Source organism: Octodon degus, unplaced genomic scaffold, assembly GCF_000260255.1.
Source record: "Octodon degus isolate 3935 unplaced genomic scaffold, OctDeg1.0 scaffold00040, whole genome shotgun sequence".
In the NCBI taxonomy this organism is placed as follows: Eukaryota; Metazoa; Chordata; class Mammalia; order Rodentia; family Octodontidae; genus Octodon; species Octodon degus.
The window spans coordinates 3,632,366-3,639,987 of record NW_004524616.1 but is presented as its reverse complement, the minus strand read 5'-3'; positions in this window follow the sequence as shown (position 1 = coordinate 3,639,987).

Genomic DNA, 7,622 nt, shown 5'->3' with positions numbered 1-7,622 from the left:
GGAAGAATGTATGCAATGTGTTAATTATTGAAACTGTCCTACCAATTTGATTTGAAACTGTCTCATTGCTATTTGTTTCTCAATAAAATTATGAAAAAAATAATGAGAACCAATGACACTGATAAGGGGGAGAGCGACTCGGTCAGATTTGTGTTTTAGGTTGGTCAGGGTAAATCTAGAAGAGAAAAAGCATTAGATTTAACATTGACTGGCATGGGAATCAAAATTTGCTATAGGTAAAGACTGGGTTGTTTATTTATTTATTTATATATATATTTATTTATTATGGTACTGGGGATTGAACTCAGGACCTCGTGCTTGCCAGGCAAGTGCTTATTCTATTGAGCTATTGCCCCAGCCCTTAAAGACTGGGTTGTTGTAGTATCCTTTTTCACGCTCTGCATTCAGAAGACATTTTATCTTGTTTTGTTTGTTTTCTAAAGCTATTCTACTTTTACATAGTGATGTGTAAGGGAACTACAAACTATTCCATAAAATTTGTATCCAAATAAACCCTCATTTCCACATTGCAAGTGTTATAATTCAGAAATTAAGTGAATCCTTCATGCCTTACAAGTTTAGTCTTCAGTGTGGTGGTATCAAACGATGGTAGAAAATTTAAGAGGTAAGACATAGAAGGAGGTAACAAGACCACACTTTCCCCACGTTCTGACGTTCTGCCTCATCGTGTGATCTCTTCTTCCTGCAGGTACCCAGCCACGGAGTCGTCTGTGACCAAGTGATGCAGCCAGGGATATTCCCACCAGAACTAGCACCATACTGTTTGAACTACCAGCCTCCAAAGCTTGAAATTAAGTAAATCTCTTTTCTTCATTAATAGCTAATGTCACATATTTTGCTAAAGTAATAGACTAATACAAAATATAAATATGGTTCCCAACTCATTATCCACAATTTTGCTTTCTATGGTTTAAGTCGCCCAGCCACTTGTAGTCCGAAAGTATTCAATGGAAAATTCCAGTAAGGAACAATTCATAATTTTTTAGTTGCTTGTGTTCTGAGTAGAGTGACAAAATCTCACATTATTTAGCTCCAACTCAACCAGGACATGAATCATCCTTTTGTTCTGCACATCCACACTTCTATTCAACCTTCCCATTAGTCATTTAGTAGGTTGTCGTGAGTCACTCTAGGTTATCAGTGGGGTATCTCAGGATCACAATTCTTGTGTTCAAGTAACTCTTACATAGCAACTTGGCGCATTACAATGTCTGCATCATGCGCCTCACTTAACATATTGACAGTATCATTGTATCACATCATCACAAACAAATGAAGCACATAGGAGGCTAAAATAGTTCGAAATAAAGAGAGATCATCTTGCATAATCTTTATTACAGTATATTATCTCTGGCCTATTTTATTATTAGTGTTGTTAAACTCTTCTTGTTCCTAATTTATAAAACTTTATCATATGTATATATGTGTAAAAATCTTACATGTACAGATTTGTGCACATTATAAAAACATCATATGATACTCTTCATAGTTTCAGGAATCTACTAAAGTTTTCAAAAAGTATCCTTAATCGATAAGGGAACTCTACTACATTATGAATAGGTAAAAATGAAGATGAAAGTCCCAAGTCACATTTATCCAATCTCACTTTCCAAGTTTATTTGTTTTATGATAAGATGTGGCAAAATACAAAAATAGGAAAAAGTAGATTTGCCACTGTTGTCGGAATAAGAATCCAGCCTAGACAAAATCAGCAGTCATGATTGGCCGGAGACATTGATGAAGAATGGTGAGAATAGAAAATTGTTACATCCTGGAAGTGCAGAAATATGGAATAAGGTAATGAAAGACTGGGATCACAGAGGAAGGAAAAAAATTTCTGAGGAGGACAGTGCTTATTAGGGTGTACAGTGTGGGTGTCTGAGGGCTGGTTTCAAGTGAGAGAAGTTCTGAAGCAGGAAGTACACTTTGGATCTTTGAGGGTGTGTGCAGCATGGCTGAGGGAAAGATCTCTGCTTCAAGTAGTTTCTCAAAGGGCTAAAGGAGGGGGGTCCTGGGAGTAAAGATGGTATCACCAGTGGGACAAAACCAGCCCAGTACTGAGGCCAAAACCTCAAAGGACCTTGGTAGGATCAGGGATGCATGCGGCCAATTTTAATAGCACAGACCTACATTTGGATGGACTAGATCTAGTCTTTTCCTGCCTCCCTTCCCTGCAGGTCCCTTTAAACTCCCTCTGCTTCACTGTTTCCCAATACAGACAGCCCCACTATGAAAAGCCTCTTGTGTGCACTGGGGCACAGTGACCTGGAGATCTAAATCTACACCCACTAAGTGGAGTCACGCGGAAAGAACATGAATCACCAGAAAAAAAAAAGGTACTCCTGTTCATCCCATCATCTGGTTCCATGATTAGAACTATTTGTCATAAGTAGTTCAACAAAATTAAATACATCCAATACAAAAATACATAAATTCCTGGTTCAGATAAATGTCTATTTTCATTGAGGAAGGAAATATAATCCAACCATACGGAAGCTTAAAAATAAATGTCCAGATCTCTAGGTCACTGTGCCCCTGTCCTCACAAAGGCCTGATCAAGGTGGAGCTGTATCAGGAAAAAAAAAAAAGGAAAAGAAAAAAAAATGAATTAGGGTGAGCATGAAGGGGACAAATGGAAGGCAGCAGGAAAATAAAAAACACTAGAACTAGTCCAGCCAAATCCAGGCCTGTGGTTTTAAAGCTGTCCTGGCAGGCCTTAAGTTTGCTGCCTGTTAAGAGGAAAGGAGCCCTGGGGACAGGGACAGTCTTGGTGCAACAGTAAGGATAGGAAAATAGGAGAAATTAGCCGAGTTCTTTTCTTGCTTAGCTTCACTCCTCAGTCTCATTCATGGTTGTACCCATTAGTGTGCCGAGGGTGGATTTTGAACTTACCGACATGAAGAGTGAAGCATTAATCTCACTAGATATGGGAGAAAGAGGATGCTCAGTGTAGGGAAGGGATGGTCATAGCTTTGCTGCTTGGAGAGAAGGGGCAAGGGATGGGACAGAAACCCTCGGCTCTCGGGCTGAAGTCATCTGCTCTATGCTGGACCCTCCCTCTTTCCAGAAGGTGTGCACACCCAAAATTACCACACTGTCCTGGGCCCAGACTCCCTTCATGCTCATTTACAGCATCAGCTGTCCCTCCTGACTACTCTGCTTTGGATGGTTTTATTCCTACTATTTTCCTGTCCAATAGGTCTTCAAATCTACTGCTTAGATTTACATGATCCAAAGACCATCCACCAGAATGATTAAAAAGCAGTCTCTCTTTAGCTTAAACTAGGCTACCTCTCCAAGTTCCTGTTGCTTTGGCTAAATAACAAGAGCATGCCCATGCTTATCTTATGCAACTGCTTCAAGTTTTAAATGAGATAATACACGTAGCAGGTGTAGCACAGTTCTGTCATAGTAAGTACTTAGTATTGTATGTGTTTTTTGTTTGTTTGTTTGTTTTGCTTTTTTGATACAAGGTCTCACTACCCTGTTGGGTCTTGTGGTGGTCCTCCCGCCTCAGCCTCCCCAGCCCTGGGATTACAGGCATGTTCCACCATGCCTGTTTCTGGGATTCTAACTTCAGACTTTGCACTTGCCAGGCAAGTGTTTATGTCACTGCGCTATTTTCCCAGTCTGTGGTCATTTTTTTTAATGACATTCTGTTCCTCCATCCTACGATTTTGTACCTGGATTATTGCCCAGTTGCAGTACTGGCTTCCTTGTGTCCCTCCAGCCAACAGACCCAGGTACTCTTCATACAGACCCTGCTCCAATTTAACTCCCTCACTCTTCTCTGACCCTCCAAAGAGTAATCATGCTTTCCTCGTGACAACCCCAAATCCACCAGGAAGAAATTCCCAGTAGTCTGAAACACCCATTTTTTTTTCCTTTTTATGTTTTTCCACATTAATTTACCCTGCCTTCCTCAGGATAGATGTAGGTCATGGTGATCCTCTCCCACCAGGCTCAAACATCTATCACTGCTCCCTACAGGAATATAAAGAGGAATTAAAAAAAAACAAAACAGCCTCCAACTTCCAGTTGGCCACGTTTTGTTTGCAGGCTTCATTTCTCACCCCCAAAGTCTCCCCTCCCTACTTTGTGCCTCACTCTGCAGCTGGAAAATTCTCTTTCTATAAATAGCTACTAAAGGCAAAAAGCAACCTCACACCCAACCTCTTGACCTCAATCTTTCTTACACTTTTGAATCCAGAGAACTTAGTCTGCATCCATCCTTCATTAGTTTTATAGTTGGGTACAACCAAAGATCATTATTTCAGCCCTACCCCTAAACAATTATGTCTGTCACTTTGCCTTCTGGCCACAGAAGTCTTAAACAATTGTTTATATTCTTCATGCCTCCTGAGTCTATATTTTGTCTAAACTCTAAACATGTAAATGTTTGCATCTTGCAAGTCTATCATAACTTTCTGGAATGTATTCTGCTCTCTCCTAAGCCTTTCTACCTTCTGACAAAACATTTATAGTCTTCTTAAATCTCTCAAATCTCTGATGTACTCACATCCTACCATAAAGTCACTGTTCATCAATTTTTATTGAATATCTTAATGGATTTTGAGAGTAATACATAGCATGGTACTAACTCGCCCTTTAAAATCTAGGGCTAAGTTTGTCTACGTGCCACCAATTTTTCTTTCTCTTTTCTTTTCTTTCTTTCTTTTTCTTTTGTATTTTTTAGTAAGGGTCTACAGGGTCTACAGGGTCCCAAGAGCTGGGATTACAGGTGCGTGCCACCACGCCCAGTCTCAATGTCCCTGTCAGTGTGCCCTGGGGGCAGGGCTGGCATGGCACATGGGATCAAACCCTAGTCACTGCATCTGCCTAGGCAGGTGCTTTAATCTGCTTGAGCTATCTGGTCACCAATCTTTATGTCCATTGTTGTGCAGGGATTTGTTCATCTCTTGGTGGTTCCCAGGAGAAAATCGAGAGAGGGTTTAGAAAATAAAGACAAGAGATAATAGCTGAGGTCAGGTGGTGGACCTTGTCTGATTGGCAAAGGACAACAGAACAACAGTAGGGGCTTTTACTTATACCTTTGCAAAGTTATAAGGAACTAGGTTGCCTAGCAACTAATAGCCCACAATGTCCAGGCAGGATATTTTTCTCAACAGTGAGGTAGCTTGACTGCTTTAGGCAATGAAGACTCATGCTGCCCTCCCACATAGGATCAATTTCCAGGTTTAACAGCTCCCAAACATTGTTATCTGACGTGTTTCCATTGATTCTGCTCTAAGTCACTTCCATCCTTCACAAGCTGTCAGAGCAACCCAATTCTTTCACTGCACAAAGGAATGTTAAGCATTTAACAACACCTCCTTTACAGCTAACACCTTCTTTGCTCCTCCCCTACTCTTCAAAATATCAGTCTCCATATTCATCTACTTACATATGTCTTCTACGTCAAAGGCAGTGGTATTTCAGCTGTACTCTTAATCTTATTTCATACCCTCCTATATGGCTGTAATTAGCCACCCTTCACTAAGTATCTTACGTTTCTTGCTCTCTGGGGCTTTTAGACAGTCTCTCTACCTAAGACGATGCTGAAGCCTCAGCTACTTTCATTATTTCCACAGCATTCGCTTCATCTCTTAATCATATTCTTACTTGTCTAGGCTAAAGATGCATTTATAGACTAATTATATATATATTCTTGAAAAAGTAATGGCATAATGACTTTTCTCACTATTATCTTTAAACTTTCATAGCAAACAACAAAACTTATTATTACCTTGCTTTATTAGAACCTTCACTTCCTTTCCAAGACTCAACTCTGCATAGTATCTTCCATTAATTGGTACCATAATTTTGGGATTACGTAAGTCCTCTTTGAGCCTCAATTTACTCATTGTTAAATTAGGATAAGAAACTCCTTCTTCAATGAGTTGTCATGAAAATCACATTCTATATCATACCTGTCATACATCAAGATCTGATTATGAGCTTGGCAACATGACAGACAATGCACTCAGATACACATGCGAACACACACACACACACACACACACACACACACATTAGGCACACATACACACCTATAGGCGATTGCATATACACAGTCATGCCCTGGGTAACAATGTTTCAGTCAACAACACATCACATATAGAATGTTCATCCTATGAAATTATGCTGGGGCTAAAATTTCTATTGTCTAGCAATGCTACAGGCATCATAATATTAGGGTGCAATGCATTACTCACCTGTTCGTAAGCCTACTCATGTAAACAACTCTACTGTAGTATCAGACATATAAAAATGTAAGATTTATATGTAGTACATAATACTTGATAATAACTAGGATACTGATTTATATATTTATTATGCCAGAACTTTTTTTTTTTTTACTATTTTAGGATGTAGTCTTTAAACTATGTAAAAAGGCTGTCACACAACAGTATGCTCCTCTACGCCAGCTGCAGCATCATCTTATGTTTATTGTCTCGTCATGTATTTAAATTTCATACTTAAATACACTGAGATTTAGAACAGATTTTCTTGTGAATGACTCCAATTGTATGACTTTGCTGTGGCTAACAATAAACTCAGCAGAATGGGCTGAAACTTATGGGTGGAATCTATGTTGTTTGCCAGCTGCAGGCATTCCTTATTAATCGAATTCTGTGCCTGTGACTGGGTCACTGAATTGGTTCTTAAATGAGGAATTGTACACAGTGCATACATTACAATATTCACAACAAAGAAATGGTCAAAGGGAATGCCAACCTGATGACTTTGCTTTTATTTGCACAACTCTTAACATGCAGTACTGTAAAGTTTCACAGAAAAAACCCCACAGTACCGTACTGTGTAGAAAATCAGCAGAAATTACAATAATATATAAATAAGATATACTGTACAAAAAAGATATTGAGGTTGTACAAAAAATGTAAAGAACTGCACAAAAATATGGGTTGTAAGGCTGGGTGCTGGGTCATATATCTGAACAGTGCATTACAATTATAAACTGGAACAGGTGTTAAACAGGTTGATCATTAAAGGAAGAATGTATGCAGGATTTTTCCTCTTCTGGCTTTAAGGGGAAAAAATAAAGTTAATGCCATTTACTCTGTTGCTGCGGAATTCGACCAGATCAAATGGAAGACAACAGCACCAGAGGAACTTTACAAGGTGCTTTATTATGTTAGCAGGCTGGGGAAGCCAGAGGTTCAAATCACTATCCCTGTTTGAGGTTACCAGTTCTTTATATAGGTTATCAGGAGCAAGTACAAAAAGGCAGATAACATGACATTCTATAGTTCGTTACATGTCTTTGTCTTTAATTGCTAAGGAGAATTTACTCTTATAGGAAGTAATAAGTTTACTATTGTATAACATGGGGTTAAGAATCCAACATTGTGTGGGACTGGGCAGAGATGTCATGCAGGTATTAACTGTCTGGGACTTGAATGTAAGCAAAACACCACAACCTGGCTGAGGTGCACTTGTCTTGTTTTTTTTTTTTTTGCTTCTTCTTCTGTTTTAAAATTTATTTTTCTCTTCTTCTTCTTCTTCTTCTTCTTCTTCTTCTTCTTCTTCTTCTTCTTCTTCTTCTTCTTCTTCTTCTTCTTCTTCTTCTTCTTCTTCTT